General features: G+C 50.6%; 44 non-coding genes across 44 annotated transcripts; 29 read left to right on the top strand and 15 right to left on the bottom strand.

The window, feature by feature from the left end:
* Positions 1-117: 117 nt before the first annotated feature.
* Positions 118-190, top strand: Trnar-acg (transfer RNA arginine (anticodon ACG)). Its single transcript has one exon. It is a non-coding gene; the product is annotated as a tRNA-Arg (tRNA).
* A 286-nt stretch (positions 191-476) lies between these two features.
* On the top strand, positions 477-548 carry Trnam-cau (transfer RNA methionine (anticodon CAU)). Its single transcript has one exon. It is a non-coding gene; the product is annotated as a tRNA-Met (tRNA).
* Positions 549-780: 232 nt separating this feature from the next.
* Positions 781-852, bottom strand: Trnad-guc (transfer RNA aspartic acid (anticodon GUC)). Its single transcript has one exon. It is a non-coding gene; the product is annotated as a tRNA-Asp (tRNA).
* A 732-nt stretch (positions 853-1,584) lies between these two features.
* Positions 1,585-1,657, top strand: Trnar-acg (transfer RNA arginine (anticodon ACG)). Its single transcript has one exon. It is a non-coding gene; the product is annotated as a tRNA-Arg (tRNA).
* Positions 1,658-1,943: 286 nt separating this feature from the next.
* Trnam-cau (transfer RNA methionine (anticodon CAU)) lies at positions 1,944-2,015 on the top strand. The gene has a single exon. It is a non-coding gene; the product is annotated as a tRNA-Met (tRNA).
* A 232-nt stretch (positions 2,016-2,247) lies between these two features.
* Positions 2,248-2,319, bottom strand: Trnad-guc (transfer RNA aspartic acid (anticodon GUC)). Its single transcript has one exon. It is a non-coding gene; the product is annotated as a tRNA-Asp (tRNA).
* Positions 2,320-3,051: 732 nt separating this feature from the next.
* On the top strand, positions 3,052-3,124 carry Trnar-acg (transfer RNA arginine (anticodon ACG)). Its single transcript has one exon. It is a non-coding gene; the product is annotated as a tRNA-Arg (tRNA).
* Positions 3,125-3,410: 286 nt separating this feature from the next.
* Trnam-cau (transfer RNA methionine (anticodon CAU)) lies at positions 3,411-3,482 on the top strand. Its single transcript has one exon. It is a non-coding gene; the product is annotated as a tRNA-Met (tRNA).
* A 232-nt stretch (positions 3,483-3,714) lies between these two features.
* Positions 3,715-3,786, bottom strand: Trnad-guc (transfer RNA aspartic acid (anticodon GUC)). Its single transcript has one exon. It is a non-coding gene; the product is annotated as a tRNA-Asp (tRNA).
* Positions 3,787-4,518: 732 nt separating this feature from the next.
* On the top strand, positions 4,519-4,591 carry Trnar-acg (transfer RNA arginine (anticodon ACG)). The gene has a single exon. It is a non-coding gene; the product is annotated as a tRNA-Arg (tRNA).
* Positions 4,592-4,877: 286 nt separating this feature from the next.
* On the top strand, positions 4,878-4,949 carry Trnam-cau (transfer RNA methionine (anticodon CAU)). Its single transcript has one exon. It is a non-coding gene; the product is annotated as a tRNA-Met (tRNA).
* A 232-nt stretch (positions 4,950-5,181) lies between these two features.
* Trnad-guc (transfer RNA aspartic acid (anticodon GUC)) lies at positions 5,182-5,253 on the bottom strand. Its single transcript has one exon. It is a non-coding gene; the product is annotated as a tRNA-Asp (tRNA).
* Positions 5,254-5,985: 732 nt separating this feature from the next.
* Positions 5,986-6,058, top strand: Trnar-acg (transfer RNA arginine (anticodon ACG)). Its single transcript has one exon. It is a non-coding gene; the product is annotated as a tRNA-Arg (tRNA).
* A 286-nt stretch (positions 6,059-6,344) lies between these two features.
* On the top strand, positions 6,345-6,416 carry Trnam-cau (transfer RNA methionine (anticodon CAU)). Its single transcript has one exon. It is a non-coding gene; the product is annotated as a tRNA-Met (tRNA).
* Positions 6,417-6,648: 232 nt separating this feature from the next.
* Positions 6,649-6,720, bottom strand: Trnad-guc (transfer RNA aspartic acid (anticodon GUC)). Its single transcript has one exon. It is a non-coding gene; the product is annotated as a tRNA-Asp (tRNA).
* Positions 6,721-7,452: 732 nt separating this feature from the next.
* Trnar-acg (transfer RNA arginine (anticodon ACG)) lies at positions 7,453-7,525 on the top strand. Its single transcript has one exon. It is a non-coding gene; the product is annotated as a tRNA-Arg (tRNA).
* A 286-nt stretch (positions 7,526-7,811) lies between these two features.
* Positions 7,812-7,883, top strand: Trnam-cau (transfer RNA methionine (anticodon CAU)). The gene has a single exon. It is a non-coding gene; the product is annotated as a tRNA-Met (tRNA).
* A 232-nt stretch (positions 7,884-8,115) lies between these two features.
* Positions 8,116-8,187, bottom strand: Trnad-guc (transfer RNA aspartic acid (anticodon GUC)). Its single transcript has one exon. It is a non-coding gene; the product is annotated as a tRNA-Asp (tRNA).
* A 732-nt stretch (positions 8,188-8,919) lies between these two features.
* Positions 8,920-8,992, top strand: Trnar-acg (transfer RNA arginine (anticodon ACG)). Its single transcript has one exon. It is a non-coding gene; the product is annotated as a tRNA-Arg (tRNA).
* A 286-nt stretch (positions 8,993-9,278) lies between these two features.
* Trnam-cau (transfer RNA methionine (anticodon CAU)) lies at positions 9,279-9,350 on the top strand. Its single transcript has one exon. It is a non-coding gene; the product is annotated as a tRNA-Met (tRNA).
* A 232-nt stretch (positions 9,351-9,582) lies between these two features.
* Positions 9,583-9,654, bottom strand: Trnad-guc (transfer RNA aspartic acid (anticodon GUC)). The gene has a single exon. It is a non-coding gene; the product is annotated as a tRNA-Asp (tRNA).
* Positions 9,655-10,386: 732 nt separating this feature from the next.
* Trnar-acg (transfer RNA arginine (anticodon ACG)) lies at positions 10,387-10,459 on the top strand. Its single transcript has one exon. It is a non-coding gene; the product is annotated as a tRNA-Arg (tRNA).
* A 286-nt stretch (positions 10,460-10,745) lies between these two features.
* Trnam-cau (transfer RNA methionine (anticodon CAU)) lies at positions 10,746-10,817 on the top strand. Its single transcript has one exon. It is a non-coding gene; the product is annotated as a tRNA-Met (tRNA).
* Positions 10,818-11,049: 232 nt separating this feature from the next.
* Positions 11,050-11,121, bottom strand: Trnad-guc (transfer RNA aspartic acid (anticodon GUC)). The gene has a single exon. It is a non-coding gene; the product is annotated as a tRNA-Asp (tRNA).
* Positions 11,122-11,853: 732 nt separating this feature from the next.
* Positions 11,854-11,926, top strand: Trnar-acg (transfer RNA arginine (anticodon ACG)). The gene has a single exon. It is a non-coding gene; the product is annotated as a tRNA-Arg (tRNA).
* Positions 11,927-12,212: 286 nt separating this feature from the next.
* Trnam-cau (transfer RNA methionine (anticodon CAU)) lies at positions 12,213-12,284 on the top strand. Its single transcript has one exon. It is a non-coding gene; the product is annotated as a tRNA-Met (tRNA).
* A 232-nt stretch (positions 12,285-12,516) lies between these two features.
* On the bottom strand, positions 12,517-12,588 carry Trnad-guc (transfer RNA aspartic acid (anticodon GUC)). Its single transcript has one exon. It is a non-coding gene; the product is annotated as a tRNA-Asp (tRNA).
* A 732-nt stretch (positions 12,589-13,320) lies between these two features.
* Trnar-acg (transfer RNA arginine (anticodon ACG)) lies at positions 13,321-13,393 on the top strand. Its single transcript has one exon. It is a non-coding gene; the product is annotated as a tRNA-Arg (tRNA).
* Positions 13,394-13,679: 286 nt separating this feature from the next.
* On the top strand, positions 13,680-13,751 carry Trnam-cau (transfer RNA methionine (anticodon CAU)). The gene has a single exon. It is a non-coding gene; the product is annotated as a tRNA-Met (tRNA).
* A 232-nt stretch (positions 13,752-13,983) lies between these two features.
* Trnad-guc (transfer RNA aspartic acid (anticodon GUC)) lies at positions 13,984-14,055 on the bottom strand. The gene has a single exon. It is a non-coding gene; the product is annotated as a tRNA-Asp (tRNA).
* Positions 14,056-14,787: 732 nt separating this feature from the next.
* Positions 14,788-14,860, top strand: Trnar-acg (transfer RNA arginine (anticodon ACG)). Its single transcript has one exon. It is a non-coding gene; the product is annotated as a tRNA-Arg (tRNA).
* A 286-nt stretch (positions 14,861-15,146) lies between these two features.
* Trnam-cau (transfer RNA methionine (anticodon CAU)) lies at positions 15,147-15,218 on the top strand. Its single transcript has one exon. It is a non-coding gene; the product is annotated as a tRNA-Met (tRNA).
* A 232-nt stretch (positions 15,219-15,450) lies between these two features.
* Trnad-guc (transfer RNA aspartic acid (anticodon GUC)) lies at positions 15,451-15,522 on the bottom strand. Its single transcript has one exon. It is a non-coding gene; the product is annotated as a tRNA-Asp (tRNA).
* A 6,370-nt stretch (positions 15,523-21,892) lies between these two features.
* Trnam-cau (transfer RNA methionine (anticodon CAU)) lies at positions 21,893-21,964 on the top strand. Its single transcript has one exon. It is a non-coding gene; the product is annotated as a tRNA-Met (tRNA).
* A 232-nt stretch (positions 21,965-22,196) lies between these two features.
* Trnad-guc (transfer RNA aspartic acid (anticodon GUC)) lies at positions 22,197-22,268 on the bottom strand. The gene has a single exon. It is a non-coding gene; the product is annotated as a tRNA-Asp (tRNA).
* Positions 22,269-23,000: 732 nt separating this feature from the next.
* Trnar-acg (transfer RNA arginine (anticodon ACG)) lies at positions 23,001-23,073 on the top strand. Its single transcript has one exon. It is a non-coding gene; the product is annotated as a tRNA-Arg (tRNA).
* Positions 23,074-23,359: 286 nt separating this feature from the next.
* Positions 23,360-23,431, top strand: Trnam-cau (transfer RNA methionine (anticodon CAU)). Its single transcript has one exon. It is a non-coding gene; the product is annotated as a tRNA-Met (tRNA).
* Positions 23,432-23,663: 232 nt separating this feature from the next.
* Trnad-guc (transfer RNA aspartic acid (anticodon GUC)) lies at positions 23,664-23,735 on the bottom strand. Its single transcript has one exon. It is a non-coding gene; the product is annotated as a tRNA-Asp (tRNA).
* A 732-nt stretch (positions 23,736-24,467) lies between these two features.
* On the top strand, positions 24,468-24,540 carry Trnar-acg (transfer RNA arginine (anticodon ACG)). The gene has a single exon. It is a non-coding gene; the product is annotated as a tRNA-Arg (tRNA).
* A 286-nt stretch (positions 24,541-24,826) lies between these two features.
* On the top strand, positions 24,827-24,898 carry Trnam-cau (transfer RNA methionine (anticodon CAU)). Its single transcript has one exon. It is a non-coding gene; the product is annotated as a tRNA-Met (tRNA).
* Positions 24,899-25,130: 232 nt separating this feature from the next.
* Positions 25,131-25,202, bottom strand: Trnad-guc (transfer RNA aspartic acid (anticodon GUC)). Its single transcript has one exon. It is a non-coding gene; the product is annotated as a tRNA-Asp (tRNA).
* Positions 25,203-25,934: 732 nt separating this feature from the next.
* Positions 25,935-26,007, top strand: Trnar-acg (transfer RNA arginine (anticodon ACG)). Its single transcript has one exon. It is a non-coding gene; the product is annotated as a tRNA-Arg (tRNA).
* A 286-nt stretch (positions 26,008-26,293) lies between these two features.
* On the top strand, positions 26,294-26,365 carry Trnam-cau (transfer RNA methionine (anticodon CAU)). Its single transcript has one exon. It is a non-coding gene; the product is annotated as a tRNA-Met (tRNA).
* A 232-nt stretch (positions 26,366-26,597) lies between these two features.
* Positions 26,598-26,669, bottom strand: Trnad-guc (transfer RNA aspartic acid (anticodon GUC)). Its single transcript has one exon. It is a non-coding gene; the product is annotated as a tRNA-Asp (tRNA).
* Positions 26,670-26,910: the final 241 nt, after the last annotated feature.

Here is a 26,910-nt window from a genome sequence, read left to right as displayed (position 1 = left end):
AGGCGCACTGTGGCCACGCAGCTGAACGAGAGCTACCTTCCTTGGGAGCTTGCTGAGCCATGGAGAACACGTGTCTTAGCGAAGTGCCCTTGTCTAGTAATCGAAACTGCTGCCAGTGGCTCTGTGGCGCAACGGATAACGCGTCTGACTACGGATCAGAAGAATCCAGGTTCGAATCCTGGCAGAGTCGGTATTTTGTTAGTTGCGACGCGTAGCTGGGCAGTGGATTTCGTATGTCGCCGCATCGTGGAGTGCTTTGTTACTCCTGTGCATCTCGCAGCTGCATGTCGACGCGATCGTGGTAAATATCGCTGCCTGCAAGCGTCAGCGTAGCGTCAGTCGAGCAAAGTCGAGACAAGTCAAGCTGAGAGCTGTACGAGATGATACGCAACTAAGGACAGGCGTGTGAAAGCGACGCAGGCAACACTTTCCAAGTGTCTCTCTTCACGTAGCGAAGAGACAGAGCATCAACGCACAGCAGAGTGGCGCAGTGGAAGCGTGCTGGGCCCATAACCCAGAGGTCCGTGGATCGAAACCACGCTCTGCTAAAATTATTTTATTTGCAGACTGTGCCGAGCTCGATTATTACGCCCAGAGCGACTGCTGGGGTGTTTTGATTCAGATTCAACAGCAAACCTCGTAATTCTCCTCGTGTGAAGAATGCGAGAACCACTTCCTAAATTGTAGCCTTTGTTTATGTTTTTGCACCACCTATACTCCTTGATCTTCCGACCCACGCACGAGCAACACTCTAGCAGGTTTGTGAGATAAAAATCGCATCTCCCCGGCGGGGAATCGAACCCCGGTCTCCCGCGTGACAGGCGGGGATACTAACCACTATACTACCGAGGATGAGCTGTAGGCAGTTGCCAGTGTGATAGACACATGGTGCTAATAGCCGCCAACGTCCTTCACTAAGTTCGGCGGGTGATAGTGCTGCAACTAAAAATCGGATATGCCGCCTGGCGGGGAATCGGACCGCGGTCTCCCGCGTGACAGGCGGGGATACTAACCACTATACTACCGAGGAAGACGCAGCTAGTGTCTCGAATACACAATTATGTAACTCAAATAGCTGATACATCTGAAAACTAGCCTCCTGTTGCTGTCACAGAATGCTGCTACGAAATAAAATTATGCTCACCGTGAGGCTCGAATTCACAATCCCGGCATTGCTCACGGCTACTGCTTATAGGTACCGTGGGCTAACCAACTGCGCCACTGGGACTACAACCCAGTGCTCTCAGTTTGCGCTATTCACTTTGCTGTAAACCAGTGGTGCACACAGAAACATATGATCGCCACCTGATGCCATACGAATGCTTCGTGCTATTCTTGTTTCATATGCTACGCTTACATGCACATCAACGGGCTCTGGTCGTCGAGAAAACGCAGCAAATAGCGCGCCTTGCCTTCCGCTACCTGTCGAACAGTGAACGCAGATGTGTGGCAAGCTCTAAGCTCTGCAGGCGCACTGTGGCCACGCAGCTGAACGAGAGCTACCTTCCTTGGGAGCTTGCTGAGCCATGGAGAACACGTGTCTTAGCGAAGTGCCCTTGTCTAGTAATCGAAACTGCTGCCAGTGGCTCTGTGGCGCAACGGATAACGCGTCTGACTACGGATCAGAAGAATCCAGGTTCGAATCCTGGCAGAGTCGGTATTTTGTTAGTTGCGACGCGTAGCTGGGCAGTGGATTTCGTATGTCGCCGCATCGTGGAGTGCTTTGTTACTCCTGTGCATCTCGCAGCTGCATGTCGACGCGATCGTGGTAAATATCGCTGCCTGCAAGCGTCAGCGTAGCGTCAGTCGAGCAAAGTCGAGACAAGTCAAGCTGAGAGCTGTACGAGATGATACGCAACTAAGGACAGGCGTGTGAAAGCGACGCAGGCAACACTTTCCAAGTGTCTCTCTTCACGTAGCGAAGAGACAGAGCATCAACGCACAGCAGAGTGGCGCAGTGGAAGCGTGCTGGGCCCATAACCCAGAGGTCCGTGGATCGAAACCACGCTCTGCTAAAATTATTTTATTTGCAGACTGTGCCGAGCTCGATTATTACGCCCAGAGCGACTGCTGGGGTGTTTTGATTCAGATTCAACAGCAAACCTCGTAATTCTCCTCGTGTGAAGAATGCGAGAACCACTTCCTAAATTGTAGCCTTTGTTTATGTTTTTGCACCACCTATACTCCTTGATCTTCCGACCCACGCACGAGCAACACTCTAGCAGGTTTGTGAGATAAAAATCGCATCTCCCCGGCGGGGAATCGAACCCCGGTCTCCCGCGTGACAGGCGGGGATACTAACCACTATACTACCGAGGATGAGCTGTAGGCAGTTGCCAGTGTGATAGACACATGGTGCTAATAGCCGCCAACGTCCTTCACTAAGTTCGGCGGGTGATAGTGCTGCAACTAAAAATCGGATATGCCGCCTGGCGGGGAATCGGACCGCGGTCTCCCGCGTGACAGGCGGGGATACTAACCACTATACTACCGAGGAAGACGCAGCTAGTGTCTCGAATACACAATTATGTAACTCAAATAGCTGATACATCTGAAAACTAGCCTCCTGTTGCTGTCACAGAATGCTGCTACGAAATAAAATTATGCTCACCGTGAGGCTCGAATTCACAATCCCGGCATTGCTCACGGCTACTGCTTATAGGTACCGTGGGCTAACCAACTGCGCCACTGGGACTACAACCCAGTGCTCTCAGTTTGCGCTATTCACTTTGCTGTAAACCAGTGGTGCACACAGAAACATATGATCGCCACCTGATGCCATACGAATGCTTCGTGCTATTCTTGTTTCATATGCTACGCTTACATGCACATCAACGGGCTCTGGTCGTCGAGAAAACGCAGCAAATAGCGCGCCTTGCCTTCCGCTACCTGTCGAACAGTGAACGCAGATGTGTGGCAAGCTCTAAGCTCTGCAGGCGCACTGTGGCCACGCAGCTGAACGAGAGCTACCTTCCTTGGGAGCTTGCTGAGCCATGGAGAACACGTGTCTTAGCGAAGTGCCCTTGTCTAGTAATCGAAACTGCTGCCAGTGGCTCTGTGGCGCAACGGATAACGCGTCTGACTACGGATCAGAAGAATCCAGGTTCGAATCCTGGCAGAGTCGGTATTTTGTTAGTTGCGACGCGTAGCTGGGCAGTGGATTTCGTATGTCGCCGCATCGTGGAGTGCTTTGTTACTCCTGTGCATCTCGCAGCTGCATGTCGACGCGATCGTGGTAAATATCGCTGCCTGCAAGCGTCAGCGTAGCGTCAGTCGAGCAAAGTCGAGACAAGTCAAGCTGAGAGCTGTACGAGATGATACGCAACTAAGGACAGGCGTGTGAAAGCGACGCAGGCAACACTTTCCAAGTGTCTCTCTTCACGTAGCGAAGAGACAGAGCATCAACGCACAGCAGAGTGGCGCAGTGGAAGCGTGCTGGGCCCATAACCCAGAGGTCCGTGGATCGAAACCACGCTCTGCTAAAATTATTTTATTTGCAGACTGTGCCGAGCTCGATTATTACGCCCAGAGCGACTGCTGGGGTGTTTTGATTCAGATTCAACAGCAAACCTCGTAATTCTCCTCGTGTGAAGAATGCGAGAACCACTTCCTAAATTGTAGCCTTTGTTTATGTTTTTGCACCACCTATACTCCTTGATCTTCCGACCCACGCACGAGCAACACTCTAGCAGGTTTGTGAGATAAAAATCGCATCTCCCCGGCGGGGAATCGAACCCCGGTCTCCCGCGTGACAGGCGGGGATACTAACCACTATACTACCGAGGATGAGCTGTAGGCAGTTGCCAGTGTGATAGACACATGGTGCTAATAGCCGCCAACGTCCTTCACTAAGTTCGGCGGGTGATAGTGCTGCAACTAAAAATCGGATATGCCGCCTGGCGGGGAATCGGACCGCGGTCTCCCGCGTGACAGGCGGGGATACTAACCACTATACTACCGAGGAAGACGCAGCTAGTGTCTCGAATACACAATTATGTAACTCAAATAGCTGATACATCTGAAAACTAGCCTCCTGTTGCTGTCACAGAATGCTGCTACGAAATAAAATTATGCTCACCGTGAGGCTCGAATTCACAATCCCGGCATTGCTCACGGCTACTGCTTATAGGTACCGTGGGCTAACCAACTGCGCCACTGGGACTACAACCCAGTGCTCTCAGTTTGCGCTATTCACTTTGCTGTAAACCAGTGGTGCACACAGAAACATATGATCGCCACCTGATGCCATACGAATGCTTCGTGCTATTCTTGTTTCATATGCTACGCTTACATGCACATCAACGGGCTCTGGTCGTCGAGAAAACGCAGCAAATAGCGCGCCTTGCCTTCCGCTACCTGTCGAACAGTGAACGCAGATGTGTGGCAAGCTCTAAGCTCTGCAGGCGCACTGTGGCCACGCAGCTGAACGAGAGCTACCTTCCTTGGGAGCTTGCTGAGCCATGGAGAACACGTGTCTTAGCGAAGTGCCCTTGTCTAGTAATCGAAACTGCTGCCAGTGGCTCTGTGGCGCAACGGATAACGCGTCTGACTACGGATTAGAAGAATCCAGGTTCGAATCCTGGCAGAGTCGGTATTTTGTTAGTTGCGACGCGTAGCTGGGCAGTGGATTTCGTATGTCGCCGCATCGTGGAGTGCTTTGTTACTCCTGTGCATCTCGCAGCTGCATGTCGACGCGATCGTGGTAAATATCGCTGCCTGCAAGCGTCAGCGTAGCGTCAGTCGAGCAAAGTCGAGACAAGTCAAGCTGAGAGCTGTACGAGATGATACGCAACTAAGGACAGGCGTGTGAAAGCGACGCAGGCAACACTTTCCAAGTGTCTCTCTTCACGTAGCGAAGAGACAGAGCATCAACGCACAGCAGAGTGGCGCAGTGGAAGCGTGCTGGGCCCATAACCCAGAGGTCCGTGGATCGAAACCACGCTCTGCTAAAATTATTTTATTTGCAGACTGTGCCGAGCTCGATTATTACGCCCAGAGCGACTGCTGGGGTGTTTTGATTCAGATTCAACAGCAAACCTCGTAATTCTCCTCGTGTGAAGAATGCGAGAACCACTTCCTAAATTGTAGCCTTTGTTTATGTTTTTGCACCACCTATACTCCTTGATCTTCCGACCCACGCACGAGCAACACTCTAGCAGGTTTGTGAGATAAAAATCGCATCTCCCCGGCGGGGAATCGAACCCCGGTCTCCCGCGTGACAGGCGGGGATACTAACCACTATACTACCGAGGATGAGCTGTAGGCAGTTGCCAGTGTGATAGACACATGGTGCTAATAGCCGCCAACGTCCTTCACTAAGTTCGGCGGGTGATAGTGCTGCAACTAAAAATCGGATATGCCGCCTGGCGGGGAATCGGACCGCGGTCTCCCGCGTGACAGGCGGGGATACTAACCACTATACTACCGAGGAAGACGCAGCTAGTGTCTCGAATACACAATTATGTAACTCAAATAGCTGATACATCTGAAAACTAGCCTCCTGTTGCTGTCACAGAATGCTGCTACGAAATAAAATTATGCTCACCGTGAGGCTCGAATTCACAATCCCGGCATTGCTCACGGCTACTGCTTATAGGTACCGTGGGCTAACCAACTGCGCCACTGGGACTACAACCCAGTGCTCTCAGTTTGCGCTATTCACTTTGCTGTAAACCAGTGGTGCACACAGAAACATATGATCGCCACCTGATGCCATACGAATGCTTCGTGCTATTCTTGTTTCATATGCTACGCTTACATGCACATCAACGGGCTCTGGTCGTCGAGAAAACGCAGCAAATAGCGCGCCTTGCCTTCCGCTACCTGTCGAACAGTGAACGCAGATGTGTGGCAAGCTCTAAGCTCTGCAGGCGCACTGTGGCCACGCAGCTGAACGAGAGCTACCTTCCTTGGGAGCTTGCTGAGCCATGGAGAACACGTGTCTTAGCGAAGTGCCCTTGTCTAGTAATCGAAACTGCTGCCAGTGGCTCTGTGGCGCAACGGATAACGCGTCTGACTACGGATCAGAAGATTCCAGGTTCGAATCCTGGCAGAGTCGGTATTTTGTTAGTTGCGACGCGTAGCTGGGCAGTGGATTTCGTATGTCGCCGCATCGTGGAGTGCTTTGTTACTCCTGTGCATCTCGCAGCTGCATGTCGACGCGATCGTGGTAAATATCGCTGCCTGCAAGCGTCAGCGTAGCGTCAGTCGAGCAAAGTCGAGACAAGTCAAGCTGAGAGCTGTACGAGATGATACGCAACTAAGGACAGGCGTGTGAAAGCGACGCAGGCAACACTTTCCAAGTGTCTCTCTTCACGTAGCGAAGAGACAGAGCATCAACGCACAGCAGAGTGGCGCAGTGGAAGCGTGCTGGGCCCATAACCCAGAGGTCCGTGGATCGAAACCACGCTCTGCTAAAATTATTTTATTTGCAGACTGTGCCGAGCTCGATTATTACGCCCAGAGCGACTGCTGGGGTGTTTTGATTCAGATTCAACAGCAAACCTCGTAATTCTCCTCGTGTGAAGAATGCGAGAACCACTTCCTAAATTGTAGCCTTTGTTTATGTTTTTGCACCACCTATACTCCTTGATCTTCCGACCCACGCACGAGCAACACTCTAGCAGGTTTGTGAGATAAAAATCGCATCTCCCCGGCGGGGAATCGAACCCCGGTCTCCCGCGTGACAGGCGGGGATACTAACCACTATACTACCGAGGATGAGCTGTAGGCAGTTGCCAGTGTGATAGACACATGGTGCTAATAGCCGCCAACGTCCTTCACTAAGTTCGGCGGGTGATAGTGCTGCAACTAAAAATCGGATATGCCGCCTGGCGGGGAATCGGACCGCGGTCTCCCGCGTGACAGGCGGGGATACTAACCACTATACTACCGAGGAAGACGCAGCTAGTGTCTCGAATACACAATTATGTAACTCAAATAGCTGATACATCTGAAAACTAGCCTCCTGTTGCTGTCACAGAATGCTGCTACGAAATAAAATTATGCTCACCGTGAGGCTCGAATTCACAATCCCGGCATTGCTCACGGCTACTGCTTATAGGTACCGTGGGCTAACCAACTGCGCCACTGGGACTACAACCCAGTGCTCTCAGTTTGCGCTATTCACTTTGCTGTAAACCAGTGGTGCACACAGAAACATATGATCGCCACCTGATGCCATACGAATGCTTCGTGCTATTCTTGTTTCATATGCTACGCTTACATGCACATCAACGGGCTCTGGTCGTCGAGAAAACGCAGCAAATAGCGCGCCTTGCCTTCCGCTACCTGTCGAACAGTGAACGCAGATGTGTGGCAAGCTCTAAGCTCTGCAGGCGCACTGTGGCCACGCAGCTGAACGAGAGCTACCTTCCTTGGGAGCTTGCTGAGCCATGGAGAACACGTGTCTTAGCGAAGTGCCCTTGTCTAGTAATCGAAACTGCTGCCAGTGGCTCTGTGGCGCAACGGATAACGCGTCTGACTACGGATTAGAAGATTCCAGGTTCGAATCCTGGCAGAGTCGGTATTTTGTTAGTTGCGACGCGTAGCTGGGCAGTGGATTTCGTATGTCGCCGCATCGTGGAGTGCTTTGTTACTCCTGTGCATCTCGCAGCTGCATGTCGACGCGATCGTGGTAAATATCGCTGCCTGCAAGCGTCAGCGTAGCGTCAGTCGAGCAAAGTCGAGACAAGTCAAGCTGAGAGCTGTACGAGATGATACGCAACTAAGGACAGGCGTGTGAAAGCGACGCAGGCAACACTTTCCAAGTGTCTCTCTTCACGTAGCGAAGAGACAGAGCATCAACGCACAGCAGAGTGGCGCAGTGGAAGCGTGCTGGGCCCATAACCCAGAGGTCCGTGGATCGAAACCACGCTCTGCTAAAATTATTTTATTTGCAGACTGTGCCGAGCTCGATTATTACGCCCAGAGCGACTGCTGGGGTGTTTTGATTCAGATTCAACAGCAAACCTCGTAATTCTCCTCGTGTGAAGAATGCGAGAACCACTTCCTAAATTGTAGCCTTTGTTTATGTTTTTGCACCACCTATACTCCTTGATCTTCCGACCCACGCACGAGCAACACTCTAGCAGGTTTGTGAGATAAAAATCGCATCTCCCCGGCGGGGAATCGAACCCCGGTCTCCCGCGTGACAGGCGGGGATACTAACCACTATACTACCGAGGATGAGCTGTAGGCAGTTGCCAGTGTGATAGACACATGGTGCTAATAGCCGCCAACGTCCTTCACTAAGTTCGGCGGGTGATAGTGCTGCAACTAAAAATCGGATATGCCGCCTGGCGGGGAATCGGACCGCGGTCTCCCGCGTGACAGGCGGGGATACTAACCACTATACTACCGAGGAAGACGCAGCTAGTGTCTCGAATACACAATTATGTAACTCAAATAGCTGATACATCTGAAAACTAGCCTCCTGTTGCTGTCACAGAATGCTGCTACGAAATAAAATTATGCTCACCGTGAGGCTCGAATTCACAATCCCGGCATTGCTCACGGCTACTGCTTATAGGTACCGTGGGCTAACCAACTGCGCCACTGGGACTACAACCCAGTGCTCTCAGTTTGCGCTATTCACTTTGCTGTAAACCAGTGGTGCACACAGAAACATATGATCGCCACCTGATGCCATACGAATGCTTCGTGCTATTCTTGTTTCATATGCTACGCTTACATGCACATCAACGGGCTCTGGTCGTCGAGAAAACGCAGCAAATAGCGCGCCTTGCCTTCCGCTACCTGTCGAACAGTGAACGCAGATGTGTGGCAAGCTCTAAGCTCTGCAGGCGCACTGTGGCCACGCAGCTGAACGAGAGCTACCTTCCTTGGGAGCTTGCTGAGCCATGGAGAACACGTGTCTTAGCGAAGTGCCCTTGTCTAGTAATCGAAACTGCTGCCAGTGGCTCTGTGGCGCAACGGATAACGCGTCTGACTACGGATTAGAAGATTCCAGGTTCGAATCCTGGCAGAGTCGGTATTTTGTTAGTTGCGACGCGTAGCTGGGCAGTGGATTTCGTATGTCGCCGCATCGTGGAGTGCTTTGTTACTCCTGTGCATCTCGCAGCTGCATGTCGACGCGATCGTGGTAAATATCGCTGCCTGCAAGCGTCAGCGTAGCGTCAGTCGAGCAAAGTCGAGACAAGTCAAGCTGAGAGCTGTACGAGATGATACGCAACTAAGGACAGGCGTGTGAAAGCGACGCAGGCAACACTTTCCAAGTGTCTCTCTTCACGTAGCGAAGAGACAGAGCATCAACGCACAGCAGAGTGGCGCAGTGGAAGCGTGCTGGGCCCATAACCCAGAGGTCCGTGGATCGAAACCACGCTCTGCTAAAATTATTTTATTTGCAGACTGTGCCGAGCTCGATTATTACGCCCAGAGCGACTGCTGGGGTGTTTTGATTCAGATTCAACAGCAAACCTCGTAATTCTCCTCGTGTGAAGAATGCGAGAACCACTTCCTAAATTGTAGCCTTTGTTTATGTTTTTGCACCACCTATACTCCTTGATCTTCCGACCCACGCACGAGCAACACTCTAGCAGGTTTGTGAGATAAAAATCGCATCTCCCCGGCGGGGAATCGAACCCCGGTCTCCCGCGTGACAGGCGGGGATACTAACCACTATACTACCGAGGATGAGCTGTAGGCAGTTGCCAGTGTGATAGACACATGGTGCTAATAGCCGCCAACGTCCTTCACTAAGTTCGGCGGGTGATAGTGCTGCAACTAAAAATCGGATATGCCGCCTGGCGGGGAATCGGACCGCGGTCTCCCGCGTGACAGGCGGGGATACTAACCACTATACTACCGAGGAAGACGCAGCTAGTGTCTCGAATACACAATTATGTAACTCAAATAGCTGATACATCTGAAAACTAGCCTCCTGTTGCTGTCACAGAATGCTGCTACGAAATAAAATTATGCTCACCGTGAGGCTCGAATTCACAATCCCGGCATTGCTCACGGCTACTGCTTATAGGTACCGTGGGCTAACCAACTGCGCCACTGGGACTACAACCCAGTGCTCTCAGTTTGCGCTATTCACTTTGCTGTAAACCAGTGGTGCACACAGAAACATATGATCGCCACCTGATGCCATACGAATGCTTCGTGCTATTCTTGTTTCATATGCTACGCTTACATGCACATCAACGGGCTCTGGTCGTCGAGAAAACGCAGCAAATAGCGCGCCTTGCCTTCCGCTACCTGTCGAACAGTGAACGCAGATGTGTGGCAAGCTCTAAGCTCTGCAGGCGCACTGTGGCCACGCAGCTGAACGAGAGCTACCTTCCTTGGGAGCTTGCTGAGCCATGGAGAACACGTGTCTTAGCGAAGTGCCCTTGTCTAGTAATCGAAACTGCTGCCAGTGGCTCTGTGGCGCAACGGATAACGCGTCTGACTACGGATTAGAAGATTCCAGGTTCGAATCCTGGCAGAGTCGGTATTTTGTTAGTTGCGACGCGTAGCTGGGCAGTGGATTTCGTATGTCGCCGCATCGTGGAGTGCTTTGTTACTCCTGTGCATCTCGCAGCTGCATGTCGACGCGATCGTGGTAAATATCGCTGCCTGCAAGCGTCAGCGTAGCGTCAGTCGAGCAAAGTCGAGACAAGTCAAGCTGAGAGCTGTACGAGATGATACGCAACTAAGGACAGGCGTGTGAAAGCGACGCAGGCAACACTTTCCAAGTGTCTCTCTTCACGTAGCGAAGAGACAGAGCATCAACGCACAGCAGAGTGGCGCAGTGGAAGCGTGCTGGGCCCATAACCCAGAGGTCCGTGGATCGAAACCACGCTCTGCTAAAATTATTTTATTTGCAGACTGTGCCGAGCTCGATTATTACGCCCAGAGCGACTGCTGGGGTGTTTTGATTCAGATTCAACAGCAAACCTCGTAATTCTCCTCGTGTGAAGAATGCGAGAACCACTTCCTAAATTGTAGCCTTTGTTTATGTTTTTGCACCACCTATACTCCTTGATCTTCCGACCCACGCACGAGCAACACTCTAGCAGGTTTGTGAGATAAAAATCGCATCTCCCCGGCGGGGAATCGAACCCCGGTCTCCCGCGTGACAGGCGGGGATACTAACCACTATACTACCGAGGATGAGCTGTAGGCAGTTGCCAGTGTGATAGACACATGGTGCTAATAGCCGCCAACGTCCTTCACTAAGTTCGGCGGGTGATAGTGCTGCAACTAAAAATCGGATATGCCGCCTGGCGGGGAATCGGACCGCGGTCTCCCGCGTGACAGGCGGGGATACTAACCACTATACTACCGAGGAAGACGCAGCTAGTGTCTCGAATACACAATTATGTAACTCAAATAGCTGATACATCTGAAAACTAGCCTCCTGTTGCTGTCACAGAATGCTGCTACGAAATAAAATTATGCTCACCGTGAGGCTCGAATTCACAATCCCGGCATTGCTCACGGCTACTGCTTATAGGTACCGTGGGCTAACCAACTGCGCCACTGGGACTACAACCCAGTGCTCTCAGTTTGCGCTATTCACTTTGCTGTAAACCAGTGGTGCACACAGAAACATATGATCGCCACCTGATGCCATACGAATGCTTCGTGCTATTCTTGTTTCATATGCTACGCTTACATGCACATCAACGGGCTCTGGTCGTCGAGAAAACGCAGCAAATAGCGCGCCTTGCCTTCCGCTACCTGTCGAACAGTGAACGCAGATGTGTGGCAAGCTCTAAGCTCTGCAGGCGCACTGTGGCCACGCAGCTGAACGAGAGCTACCTTCCTTGGGAGCTTGCTGAGCCATGGAGAACACGTGTCTTAGCGAAGTGCCCTTGTCTAGTAATCGAAACTGCTGCCAGTGGCTCTGTGGCGCAACGGATAACGCGTCTGACTACGGATTAGAAGATTCCAGGTTCGAATCCTGGCAGAGTCGGTATTTTGTTAGTTGCGACGCGTAGCTGGGCAGTGGATTTCGTATGTCGCCGCATCGTGGAGTGCTTTGTTACTCCTGTGCATCTCGCAGCTGCATGTCGACGCGATCGTGGTAAATATCGCTGCCTGCAAGCGTCAGCGTAGCGTCAGTCGAGCAAAGTCGAGACAAGTCAAGCTGAGAGCTGTACGAGATGATACGCAACTAAGGACAGGCGTGTGAAAGCGACGCAGGCAACACTTTCCAAGTGTCTCTCTTCACGTAGCGAAGAGACAGAGCATCAACGCACAGCAGAGTGGCGCAGTGGAAGCGTGCTGGGCCCATAACCCAGAGGTCCGTGGATCGAAACCACGCTCTGCTAAAATTATTTTATTTGCAGACTGTGCCGAGCTCGATTATTACGCCCAGAGCGACTGCTGGGGTGTTTTGATTCAGATTCAACAGCAAACCTCGTAATTCTCCTCGTGTGAAGAATGCGAGAACCACTTCCTAAATTGTAGCCTTTGTTTATGTTTTTGCACCACCTATACTCCTTGATCTTCCGACCCACGCACGAGCAACACTCTAGCAGGTTTGTGAGATAAAAATCGCATCTCCCCGGCGGGGAATCGAACCCCGGTCTCCCGCGTGACAGGCGGGGATACTAACCACTATACTACCGAGGATGAGCTGTAGGCAGTTGCCAGTGTGATAGACACATGGTGCTAATAGCCGCCAACGTCCTTCACTAAGTTCGGCGGGTGATAGTGCTGCAACTAAAAATCGGATATGCCGCCTGGCGGGGAATCGGACCGCGGTCTCCCGCGTGACAGGCGGGGATACTAACCACTATACTACCGAGGAAGACGCAGCTAGTGTCTCGAATACACAATTATGTAACTCAAATAGCTGATACATCTGAAAACTAGCCTCCTGTTGCTGTCACAGAATGCTGCTACGAAATAAAATTATGCTCACCGTGAGGCTCGAATTCACAATCCCGGCATTGCTCACGGCTACTGCTTATAGGTACCGTGGGCTAACCAACTGCGCCACTGGGACTACAACCCAGTGCTCTCAGTTTGCGCTATTCACTTTGCTGTAAACCAGTGGTGCACACAGAAACATATGATCGCCACCTGATGCCATACGAATGCTTCGTGCTATTCTTGTTTCATATGCTACGCTTACATGCACATCAACGGGCTCTGGTCGTCGAGAAAACGCAGCAAATAGCGCGCCTTGCCTTCCGCTACCTGTCGAACAGTGAACGCAGATGTGTGGCAAGCTCTAAGCTCTGCAGGCGCACTGTGGCCACGCAGCTGAACGAGAGCTACCTTCCTTGGGAGCTTGCTGAGCCATGGAGAACACGTGTCTTAGCGAAGTGCCCTTGTCTAGTAATCGAAACTGCTGCCAGTGGCTCTGTGGCGCAACGGATAACGCGTCTGACTACGGATTAGAAGATTCCAGGTTCGAATCCTGGCAGAGTCGGTATTTTGTTAGTTGCGACGCGTAGCTGGGCAGTGGATTTCGTATGTCGCCGCATCGTGGAGTGCTTTGTTACTCCTGTGCATCTCGCAGCTGCATGTCGACGCGATCGTGGTAAATATCGCTGCCTGCAAGCGTCAGCGTAGCGTCAGTCGAGCAAAGTCGAGACAAGTCAAGCTGAGAGCTGTACGAGATGATACGCAACTAAGGACAGGCGTGTGAAAGCGACGCAGGCAACACTTTCCAAGTGTCTCTCTTCACGTAGCGAAGAGACAGAGCATCAACGCACAGCAGAGTGGCGCAGTGGAAGCGTGCTGGGCCCATAACCCAGAGGTCCGTGGATCGAAACCACGCTCTGCTAAAATTATTTTATTTGCAGACTGTGCCGAGCTCGATTATTACGCCCAGAGCGACTGCTGGGGTGTTTTGATTCAGATTCAACAGCAAACCTCGTAATTCTCCTCGTGTGAAGAATGCGAGAACCACTTCCTAAATTGTAGCCTTTGTTTATGTTTTTGCACCACCTATACTCCTTGATCTTCCGACCCACGCACGAGCAACACTCTAGCAGGTTTGTGAGATAAAAATCGCATCTCCCCGGCGGGGAATCGAACCCCGGTCTCCCGCGTGACAGGCGGGGATACTAACCACTATACTACCGAGGATGAGCTGTAGGCAGTTGCCAGTGTGATAGACACATGGTGCTAATAGCCGCCAACGTCCTTCACTAAGTTCGGCGGGTGATAGTGCTGCAACTAAAAATCGGATATGCCGCCTGGCGGGGAATCGGACCGCGGTCTCCCGCGTGACAGGCGGGGATACTAACCACTATACTACCGAGGAAGACGCAGCTAGTGTCTCGAATACACAATTATGTAACTCAAATAGCTGATACATCTGAAAACTAGCCTCCTGTTGCTGTCACAGAATGCTGCTACGAAATAAAATTATGCTCACCGTGAGGCTCGAATTCACAATCCCGGCATTGCTCACGGCTACTGCTTATAGGTACCGTGGGCTAACCAACTGCGCCACTGGGACTACAACCCAGTGCTCTCAGTTTGCGCTATTCACTTTGCTGTAAACCAGTGGTGCACACAGAAACATATGATCGCCACCTGATGCCATACGAATGCTTCGTGCTATTCTTGTTTCATATGCTACGCTTACATGCACATCAACGGGCTCTGGTCGTCGAGAAAACGCAGCAAATAGCGCGCCTTGCCTTCCGCTACCTGTCGAACAGTGAACGCAGATGTGTGGCAAGCTCTAAGCTCTGCAGGCGCACTGTGGCCACGCAGCTGAACGAGAGCTACCTTCCTTGGGAGCTTGCTGAGCCATGGAGAACACGTGTCTTAGCGAAGTGCCCTTGTCTAGTAATCGAAACTCCTGCCAGTGGCTCTGTGGCGCAACGGATAACGCGTCTGACTACGGATCAGAAGATTCCAGGTTCGAATCCTGGCAGAGTTGGTATTTTGTTAGTTGCGACGCGTAGCTGGGCAGTGGATTTCGTATGTCGCCGCATCGTGGAGTGCTTTGTTACTCCTGTGCATCTCGCAGCTGCATGTCGACGCGATCGTGGTAAATATCGCTGCCTGCAAGCGTCAGCGTAGCGTCAGTCGAGCAAAGTCGAGACAAGTCAAGCTGAGAGCTGTACGAGATGATACGCAACTAAGGACAGGCGTGTGAAAGCGACGCAGGCAACACTTTCCAAGTGTCTCTCTTCACGTAGCGAAGAGACAGAGCATCAACGCACAGCAGAGTGGCGCAGTGGAAGCGTGCTGGGCCCATAACCCAGAGGTCCGTGGATCGAAACCACGCTCTGCTAAAATTATTTTATTTGCAGACTGTGCCGAGCTCGATTATTACGCCCAGAGCGACTGCTGGGGTGTTTTGATTCAGATTCAACAGCAAACCTCGTAATTCTCCTCGTGTGAAGAATGCGAGAACCACTTCCTAAATTGTAGCCTTTGTTTATGTTTTTGCACCACCTATACTCCTTGATCTTCCGACCCACGCACGAGCAACACTCTAGCAGGTTTGTGAGATAAAAATCGCATCTCCCCGGCGGGGAATCGAACCCCGGTCTCCCGCGTGACAGGCGGGGATACTAACCACTATACTACCGAGGATGAGCTGTAGGCAGTTGCCAGTGTGATAGACACATGGTGCTAATAGCCGCCAACGTCCTTCACTAAGTTCGGCGGGTGATAGTGCTGCAACTAAAAATCGGATATGCCGCCTGGCGGGGAATCGGACCGCGGTCTCCCGCGTGACAGGCGGGGATACTAACCACTATACTACCGAGGAAGACGCAGCTAGTGTCTCGAATACACAATTATGTAACTCAAATAGCTGATACATCTGAAAACTAGCCTCCTGTTGCTGTCACAGAATGCTGCTACGAAATAAAATTATGCTCACCGTGAGGCTCGAATTCACAATCCCGGCATTGCTCACGGCTACTGCTTATAGGTACCGTGGGCTAACCAACTGCGCCACTGGGACTACAACCCAGTGCTCTCAGTTTGCGCTATTCACTTTGCTGTAAACCAGTGGTGCACACAGAAACATATGATCGCCACCTGATGCCATACGAATGCTTCGTGCTATTCTTGTTTCATATGCTACGCTTACATGCACATCAACGGGCTCTGGTCGTCGAGAAAACGCAGCAAATAGCGCGCCTTGCCTTCCGCTACCTGTCGAACAGTGAACGCAGATGTGTGGCAAGCTCTAAGCTCTGCAGGCGCACTGTGGCCACGCAGCTGAACGAGAGCTACCTTCCTTGGGAGCTTGCTGAGCCATGGAGAACACGTGTCTTAGCGAAGTGCCCTTGTCTAGTAATCGAAACTGCTGCAAGTGGCTCTGTGGCGCAACGGATAACAGTCTGCCTGCGGCAGCGGTGGTGAGCGGACCTCCAGGGCCAGCGCGCTGCGGCAGGAAGTGTTTACGTCAGGCGGTGAGTCGCGTGCTTACAGCGTCTGCTTATTAGTATTCGTTCCGTTCTGTAGGATCTGATATGGAATTATGAATCCGACTAACAGGAAAGATACCTTGAAGTTTACCTTTGATAGGAACTTTTCGAAACCAAATTCGTTTGAAGTTGAAGCATGGTTAGAGGAAACAGCTAAGATTACTTTTGATGACATTGTAGGGATAAATTTCTCTATCGTGACTAGTGTTGTTTATGTGAAATTAACGTCCTCTGAACTGTGTGATAGAATTGTGGAGTCCAGTGGAGGTGTGCTGAAGTTTAAACATAGCGATGGTACCGTCAGTGACGTCAGCATTACGCATGCTGGACTGGGCATCCGAACGGCACGTATTTTCGAACTCCCGTTTGAAATAACAGCCGCGCAAATAAATTCTGCATTGACACCTTACGGGAGGGTCATTAACAATTTTGCGGAGCGTTGGTCCAAAGCCCACAAATTTCCGGTGCTTAACGGCGTCAGGCAGGTTAAGATCGATATACAGAAGCACATACCTTCATATATTTACGTAGGTGGACATCGCGGAATTGTCATATATGATGGGCAGCCAAAAACGTGTGCCGGCTGTGGTGCGCCCGGCCACGTGCGCTCTGAATGTATACAAAGACGGGTGACGCAGATACCTGTCGGTGAAGCCGCTAGCCCCCCTGTGACGACGGCACTGCCACTGACATACGCTGTCGCGGCTTCTGGTCTTCCACCCGCGACCCCGCCTGTAGATGCCCCTCGTTTGAATGATGTTTTGGCCGATAACGTCAAAGAACCGAGTGCTGACGCGGCACCGCCGCTACCACACTCAGAGATGGAGGTAACGACGGATGACTCCCCAGTGGTTGATGCCACTGGTACTGAGGATGAAGCAGACGCTGTGTTCCCGGCGGATCAACCCCAGAGTCAACAGTCCACTTCGGATGTTGATGATACTGCGAACCCTAACAGGAAGCCTTCCAAAAAGAAGCGGAGACTTGCACATCAAGGAGCCAATCAGCTCGCCCCACAGCTCCGCGACAAAGCGAAACGAATAAGCAGCCAAATGTGTCAGAACACTTCTGAACCCTCTGAAGTTGGTCTCCCTGCGTCTGGTCGAATGGACATTGATCCTGTAGTGTCTCCCCCTGTGAATCCACGACGGGTGGAAGATAGTGATACCTCGAGTAGAGTCGTTTTGCCGGATACCCACGCTCAAGGAAACGCAGGATCGCTTTTGTCAGAGGCCACTCTCACTGGGAATTGGGCACAGGAAATGGAAGTATTGGATGCGAGCAATGATGCGGCTGTCATGCGGACCATTGAGACGGAATCTTCGGCACCCCCCACAGAGCAGCATACACCAACCGTACCGGGAACTACAGGAACTCCGACTGACGCGCTTGGCCTCAATTTCGTTAGCCATCCTTCTAAGACTGTTTAATTAATAGTATGTGCCTTCTCCCATGAACGAGCCCCAAGCCTATAAAATTGCCACGTTAAACATCAATAAGATACAGTCGTACTGGCGGCTCCGTAATTTACAAGATTTTGTATACGCAGCGGATATCGATATTCTGTTACTTCAAGAAGTCGCTGCGATTGAACTTGACCGAATAACTGGTTATACTACTCTCTCCAATTCCGGGAGCGGTGCGAATTTAGGGACAGCGATTCTGTTAAAAGAAGGGATTGTAGCGACCGACGCAGAAAAACTGCCTGATCATAGAGGGATCGCTGTCACTTTCCATCGGACACGCATAATCAATGTTTACGCCCCGTCCGGCAGTAGCAATAGGCGTGCTAGGGCTGAGTTCTTCACAAGCGCCATAGTCCCACTTTTTAGGGGAACCTACGATCGTATAATTTTTGCGGGTGACTTCAATTGTGTCTTAAGTCCAAAAGACCAGACGCCTAATTTTAACAAATCTGGAGAACTAGAACGTATCGTCCAAGAAATGAACCTCATTGACACATGGGAGCATACGCACGGAGCGGCACCTGGGTTCACTCATGTCACGAACCACTCTGCAAGCCGGCTAGACAGAATCTATGTATCGGCGTGTATGAAGACTCAAGTCCTCCAATCCGAAGTTTGGCCCACAATTTTTTCCGATCATGCCGCATATATTTGTACTGTTAACATGGTCAAGCAAGGCACATTTCGCGGCAGAGGTTTCTGGAAACTTAACAATGCTCTCCTTAACGATGTTGACTGTCACCGTGTCTTTAACGAAACATGGGAGGCATGTGAACGACGGGTTGCACAGTATGCCTCCGTTACTGAATGGTGGATAACACATGCCAAACCAACTTTATCAAAAATGTTTAAACGCTACGCTCGGGACAAATCCTGGTGGCAACGGCAAACGTCTGAGTTTTATTTTACTTGTCTCAGGGAGCTCTACCAGTCCGATGTGACTGTACCTGAAAATTTTATGCAGATTAAAAAAATTAAGGCAAAATTATTAAAACTTCAGCGGCAGCAGGCAGAAGGCTTTCAAATAAGGTCCAGGCCCCAGAATGTGATAGACGACGAAATGACATCCATGTTTCACGTCATTCGTGAAAATAAGAGGGGGCGGCGGAGATTAATAACTCGTCTTCAGTTGAGTGAAGGCGTTGCGCTCACGCGGCAACAAGACATACGGAACGCACTTCACAATCACTTGGCAGGTCTCCTGACAACGACACATACCGACGATGGAACTCACGATGAATTACTCAATAACTTGCAAAGGACTTTGGGTGCTGCTGAAGTCGAAACTCTCATGCGAGAAATTGATGAAGACGAATTGGATTCTGCGCTATCACGAAGTCCGAAAAATAAATCGCCGGGACCCGACGGTCTCACTGCCGAATTTTATCTTACTTTCTGCGACAAATTAAAGCCCAAGTTGTTGAGTATGTTTAATGAAATTTTACGGCCAGATTTTAATGTTCCTCAGGCTCTCGTGGAAGGCATCGTGGTTTTAATCCCTAAACGCCCAATGTGCAGTTCTGTTGACGATTTTCGGCCGCTTACTTTACTGAACAGTGACTACAAAATTTTAGCACGTATTATTTCTAATAGATTGAAAATGTTGATGAATACTGTCATTGGTCAGTACCAGACCAGTGTAGGTGTCGGTAGGACGATCTTCCAAAATTTGTCTCAATACAGGGACGTTATAGCCATTGCAGATGCGTGTAAGATACGGTGTGCGCTAGTTTCCCTTGACTTTTCAAAGGCATTCGACAGAGTAAACCATCAGTTTCTCATCCGGACGATGCATGCCATGGGATTTCCACTACGTTTTATCAATCTTATACATGAGCTCCTTCGTAAAGGAGTAACTCGACTCATGGTGAATGGCCAGCTGAGCGCATCAATTAATATTACTAATTCAGTGCGACAGGGATGCCCTATGTCGATGGCCTTGTTTGCCATTGCCATTGAGCCTTTGCTTGTCACCTTGACACAGCGTCTACAAGGATTAACCATCCACGGCATTAAGATTGTTTGTACTGCATATGCGGATGACGTCGGATTTTTGGTCATGGACGAAGGTGAAGTCGAGGAAGCCCTTCAGATCGTCAAAAACTACGAACTTGTTGCGGGTGCGAAGTTGAATGCCAGGAAATCTGGCATTATGAACATAGGACGCGGCATCTCGCTGCACCATCACGGTCAGTTGCAACTAATTTCTAAAATGAAATGCCTTGGTATTGAGTACAGGAGCAACATACAGCACACAATTGCGGTGAACTATAGGAATCTCCTGGCAAGTATGCGTGCTTGCATGCAGACCCACTACCTAAGAAGCCTTGATGAACTGCAGAAAGTCACCTTCGCTAATGTCTACCTCACCTCAAAGATTAACTACGTTGCACAAATACTGCCCATGCCACAGGAGACAGCGAAGCGTATGATGTCCGCTCTAGGCCATTTTGTCACACGTGGACACATTTTTAAAGTCAAGTACGATACGCTCACTCTCTCCACGACCGATGGAGGCTTAAATTTAACAGATGTTCGTTCCAAGTCACGAGCTTTGTACGTATGCACCACCTACAAACGGTGGAGGTCGTTACCGAACAGTCTAACGGCTCACTTGTTAACCGAAATCGCGCCGGCCTGCCTGCAGCCTCCTGTCTCTGTTCAACATATTCCGCCTGCGCTGACTCACTTTAAGAGCTTTTTCATTGAGTTCAGTTACGTACGGTCAACTCTCCCAGAAAATGAGCTTTCCGTGGTGAAGTTAGTTTATAATAAACTACTGGCAACCAAGAACAGGAACAACATCGAACACAAATACCCCAATCATCGCTGGCCAGTGATATGGAAAAACATACATAGCCGTGATTTACCAACGTCAGTGAAAGCCTCTTGGTACAGGGTCGTGAACCGTAAAATAAGTACCAATTCACGACTTCATGCTCTACATTTGGCTAACTCACCTTTGTGCCTAACGTGCAACTTGCCTGATACTGATGAACATCGTTTTCTGTGCACCACTGTCCAAGCAGTTTGGCCATGCATTCGCCGAAAACTGGCTACGATTATGAGGACTTCCCAGCATTGTATTAAACCTGAAGATTTCCTGTATCCGGATTCAGTGCCGTACCCGAACACCAAACGGAACTCTGTCAATTGGTTGAAGGGTCATTATGTTCATTATTTACAGACGCAAGAACCCAAGAGTGAGGCGGCGTTCTGTCTTTACCTGGCATTACAGTTTCACATACTTTCACAGACGAGACATTACAGGAAACGATATGCGAATTTTTTAGAAGTCGTTCTTCGATGAAAGAAGTATTTTTTTCTTTCCTTCATTCTACACTGCTTTGTTTTTTCTCTTTTCTTCTTCAAATGTCACAGTGACGTATACTGAACAGTGTTACGACAAGGACTATTTTATTTTCTTCTGTTTTTCTAGCGGACCAGAGTTCCTTTTTCATTTTCTATTAAAAAAAAAAAAAATATTCTACTTTGTCACCATTGCGGGACTATGCAATAGGTTTAGAAGTATCTTTGGTTTGGAAATCGGAATAGTTCAGAAGAATAAGTAATTCAGAAATCATGGCAGATGAAGCCGACGCCGACGAAGGCGATTTATGGCGAGCGCAAGGCGGGGCTGAAGGGGAGGAAGGAGGCCCTAAAAAAAAAAAAAAAAAAAAAAAAAAAAAAAAAAAAAAAAAAAAAAAAAAAAAAAAAGATAACGCGTCTGACTACGGATTAGAAGATTCCAGGTTCGAATCCTGGCAGAGTCGGTATTTTGTTAGTTGCGACGCGTAGCTGGGCAGTGGATTTCGTATGTCGCCGCATCGTGGAGTGCTTTGTTACTCCTGTGCATCTCGCAGCTGCATGTCGACGCGATCGTGGTAAATATCGCTGCCTGCAAGCGTCAGCGTAGCGTCAGTCGAGCAAAGTCGAGACAAGTCAAGCTGAGAGCTGTACGAGATGATACGCAACTAAGGACAGGCGTGTGAAAGCGACGCAGGCAACACTTTCCAAGTGTCTCTCTTCACGTAGCGAAGAGACAGAGCATCAACGCACAGCAGAGTGGCGCAGTGGAAGCGTGCTGGGCCCATAACCCAGAGGTCCGTGGATCGAAACCACGCTCTGCTAAAATTATTTTATTTGCAGACTGTGCCGAGCTCGATTATTACGCCCAGAGCGACTGCTGGGGTGTTTTGATTCAGATTCAACAGCAAACCTCGTAATTCTCCTCGTGTGAAGAATGCGAGAACCACTTCCTAAATTGTAGCCTTTGTTTATGTTTTTGCACCACCTATACTCCTTGATCTTCCGACCCACGCACGAGCAACACTCTAGCAGGTTTGTGAGATAAAAATCGCATCTCCCCGGCGGGGAATCGAACCCCGGTCTCCCGCGTGACAGGCGGGGATACTAACCACTATACTACCGAGGATGAGCTGTAGGCAGTTGCCAGTGTGATAGACACATGGTGCTAATAGCCGCCAACGTCCTTCACTAAGTTCGGCGGGTGATAGTGCTGCAACTAAAAATCGGATATGCCGCCTGGCGGGGAATCGGACCGCGGTCTCCCGCGTGACAGGCGGGGATACTAACCACTATACTACCGAGGAAGACGCAGCTAGTGTCTCGAATACACAATTATGTAACTCAAATAGCTGATACATCTGAAAACTAGCCTCCTGTTGCTGTCACAGAATGCTGCTACGAAATAAAATTATGCTCACCGTGAGGCTCGAATTCACAATCCCGGCATTGCTCACGGCTACTGCTTATAGGTACCGTGGGCTAACCAACTGCGCCACTGGGACTACAACCCAGTGCTCTCAGTTTGCGCTATTCACTTTGCTGTAAACCAGTGGTGCACACAGAAACATATGATCGCCACCTGATGCCATACGAATGCTTCGTGCTATTCTTGTTTCATATGCTACGCTTACATGCACATCAACGGGCTCTGGTCGTCGAGAAAACGCAGCAAATAGCGCGCCTTGCCTTCCGCTACCTGTCGAACAGTGAACGCAGATGTGTGGCAAGCTCTAAGCTCTGCAGGCGCACTGTGGCCACGCAGCTGAACGAGAGCTACCTTCCTTGGGAGCTTGCTGAGCCATGGAGAACACGTGTCTTAGCGAAGTGCCCTTGTCTAGTAATCGAAACTGCTGCCAGTGGCTCTGTGGCGCAACGGATAACGCGTCTGACTACGGATTAGAAGATTCCAGGTTCGAATCCTGGCAGAGTCGGTATTTTGTTAGTTGCGACGCGTAGCTGGGCAGTGGATTTCGTATGTCGCCGCATCGTGGAGTGCTTTGTTACTCCTGTGCATCTCGCAGCTGCATGTCGACGCGATCGTGGTAAATATCGCTGCCTGCAAGCGTCAGCGTAGCGTCAGTCGAGCAAAGTCGAGACAAGTCAAGCTGAGAGCTGTACGAGATGATACGCAACTAAGGACAGGCGTGTGAAAGCGACGCAGGCAACACTTTCCAAGTGTCTCTCTTCACGTAGCGAAGAGACAGAGCATCAACGCACAGCAGAGTGGCGCAGTGGAAGCGTGCTGGGCCCATAACCCAGAGGTCCGTGGATCGAAACCACGCTCTGCTAAAATTATTTTATTTGCAGACTGTGCCGAGCTCGATTATTACGCCCAGAGCGACTGCTGGGGTGTTTTGATTCAGATTCAACAGCAAACCTCGTAATTCTCCTCGTGTGAAGAATGCGAGAACCACTTCCTAAATTGTAGCCTTTGTTTATGTTTTTGCACCACCTATACTCCTTGATCTTCCGACCCACGCACGAGCAACACTCTAGCAGGTTTGTGAGATAAAAATCGCATCTCCCCGGCGGGGAATCGAACCCCGGTCTCCCGCGTGACAGGCGGGGATACTAACCACTATACTACCGAGGATGAGCTGTAGGCAGTTGCCAGTGTGATAGACACATGGTGCTAATAGCCGCCAACGTCCTTCACTAAGTTCGGCGGGTGATAGTGCTGCAACTAAAAATCGGATATGCCGCCTGGCGGGGAATCGGACCGCGGTCTCCCGCGTGACAGGCGGGGATACTAACCACTATACTACCGAGGAAGACGCAGCTGGTGTCTCGAATACACAATTATGTAACTCAAATAGCTGATACATCTGAAAACTAGCCTCCTGTTGCTGTCACAGAATGCTGCTACGAAATAAAATTATGCTCACCGTGAGGCTCGAATTCACAATCCCGGCATTGCTCACGGCTACTGCTTATAGGTACCGTGGGCTAACCAACTGCGCCACTGGGACTACAACCCAGTGCTCTCAGTTTGCGCTATTCACTTTGCTGTAAACCAGTGGTGCACACAGAAACATATGATCGCCACCTGATGCCATACGAATGCTTCGTGCTATTCTTGTTTCATATGCTACGCTTACATGCACATCAACAGGCTCTGGTCGTCGAGAAAACATAGCAAATAGCGCGCCTTGCCTTCCGCTACCTGTCGAACAGTGAACGCAGATGTGTGGCAAGCTCTAAGCTCTGCAGGCGCACTGTGGCCACGCAGCTGAACGAGAGCTACCTTCCTTGGGAGCTTGCTGAGCCATGGAGAACACGTGTCTTAGCGAAGTGCCCTTGTCTAGTAATCGAAACTGCTGCCAGTGGCTCTGTGGCGCAACGGATAACGCGTCTGACTACGGATCAGAAGATTCCAGGTTCGAATCCTGGCAGAGTCGGTATTTTGTTAGTTGCGACGCGTAGCTGGGCAGTGGATTTCGTATGTCGCCGCATCGTGGAGTGCTTTGTTACTCCTGTGCATCTCGCAGCTGCATGTCGACGCGATCGTGGTAAATATCGCTGCCTGCAAGCGTCAGCGTAGCGTCAGTCGAGCAAAGTCGAGACAAGTCAAGCTGAGAGCTGTACGAGATGATACGCAACTAAGGACAGGCGTGTGAAAGCGACGCAGGCAACACTTTCCAAGTGTCTCTCTTCACGGAGCGAAGAGACAGAGCATCAACGCACAGCAGAGTGGCGCAGTGGAAGCGTGCTGGGCCCATAACCCAGAGGTCCGTGGATCGAAACCACGCTCTGCTAAAATTATTTTATTTGCAGACTGTGCCGAGCTCGATTATTACGCCCAGAGCGACTGCTGGGGTGTTTTGATTCAGATTCAACAGCAAACCTCGTAATTCTCCTCGTGTGAAGAATGCGAGAACCACTTCCTAAATTGTAGCCTTTGTTTATGTTTTTGCACCACCTATACTCCTTGATCTTCCGACCCACGCACGAGCAACACTCTAGCAGGTTTGTGAGATAAAAATCGCATCTCCCCGGCGGGGAATCGAACCCCGGTCTCCCGCGTGACAGGCGGGGATACTAACCACTATACTACCGAGGATGAGCTGTAGGCAGTTGCCAGTGTGATAGACACATGGTGCTAATAGCCGCCAACGTCCTTCACTAAGTTCGGCGGGTGATAGTGCTGCAACTAAAAATCGGATATGCCGCCTGGCGGGGAATCGGACCGCGGTCTCCCGCGTGACAGGCGGGGATACTAACCACTATACTACCGAGGAAGACGCAGCTAGTGTCTCGAATACACAATTATGTAACTCAAATAGCTGATACATCTGAAAACTAGCCTCCTGTTGCTGTCACAGAATGCTGCTACGAAATAAAATTATGCTCACCGTGAGGCTCGAATTCACAATCCCGGCATTGCTCACGGCTACTGCTTATAGGTACCGTGGGCTAACCAACTGCGCCACTGGGACTACAACCCAGTGCTCTCAGTTTGCGCTATTCACTTTGCTGTAAACCAGTGGTGCACACAGAAACATATGATCGCCACCTGATGCCATACGAATGCTTCGTGCTATTCTTGTTTCATATGCTACGCTTACATGCACATCAACGGGCTCTGGTCGTCGAGAAAACGCAGCAAATAGCGCGCCTTGCCTTCCGCTACCTGTCGAACAGTGAACGCAGATGTGTGGCAAGCTCTAAGCTCTGCAGGCGCACTGTGGCCACGCAGCTGAACGAGAGCTACCTTCCTTGGGAGCTTGCTGAGCCATGGAGAACACGTGTCTTAGCGAAGTGCCCTTGTCTAGTAATCGAAACTGCTGCCAGTGGCTCTGTGGCGCAACGGATAACGCGTCTGACTACGGATTAGAAGATTCCAGGTTCGAATCCTGGCAGAGTCGGTATTTTGTTAGTTGCGACGCGTAGCTGGGCAGTGGATTTCGTATGTCGCCGCATCGTGGAGTGCTTTGTTACTCCTGTGCATCTCGCAGCTGCATGTCGACGCGATCGTGGTAAATATCGCTGCCTGCAAGCGTCAGCGTAGCGTCAGTCGAGCAAAGTCGAGACAAGTCAAGCTGAGAGCTGTACGAGATGATACGCAACTAAGGACAGGCGTGTGAAAGCGACGCAGGCAACACTTTCCAAGTGTCTCTCTTCACGTAGCGAAGAGACAGAGCATCAACGCACAGCAGAGTGGCGCAGTGGAAGCGTGCTGGGCCCATAACCCAGAGGTCCGTGGATCGAAACCACGCTCTGCTAAAATTATTTTATTTGCAGACTGTGCCGAGCTCGATTATTACGCCCAGAGCGACTGCTGGGGTGTTTTGATTCAGATTCAACAGCAAACCTCGTAATTCTCCTCGTGTGAAGAATGCGAGAACCACTTCCTAAATTGTAGCCTTTGTTTATGTTTTTGCACCACCTATACTCCTTGATCTTCCGACCCACGCACGAGCAACACTCTAGCAGGTTTGTGAGATAAAAATCGCATCTCCCCGGCGGGGAATCGAACCCCGGTCTCCCGCGTGACAGGCGGGGATACTAACCACTATACTACCGAGGATGAGCTGTAGGCAGTTGCCAGTGTGATAGACACATGGTGCTAATAGCCGCCAACGTCCTTCACTAAGTTCGGCGGGTGATAGTGCTGCAACTAAAAATCGGATATGCCGCCTGGCGGGGAATCGGACCGCGGTCTCCCGCGTGACAGGCGGGGATACTAACCACTATACTACCGAGGAAGACGCAGCTAGTGTCTCGAATACACAATTATGTAACTCAAATAGCTGATACATCTGAAAACT

This window comes from Schistocerca gregaria, chromosome 8, assembly GCF_023897955.1.
Source record: "Schistocerca gregaria isolate iqSchGreg1 chromosome 8, iqSchGreg1.2, whole genome shotgun sequence".
Classification (NCBI taxonomy): domain Eukaryota; kingdom Metazoa; phylum Arthropoda; class Insecta; order Orthoptera; family Acrididae; genus Schistocerca; species Schistocerca gregaria.
Note: the sequence above shows the minus strand (reverse complement) of the source record. Positions and strands in the feature narration are given on the sequence as shown.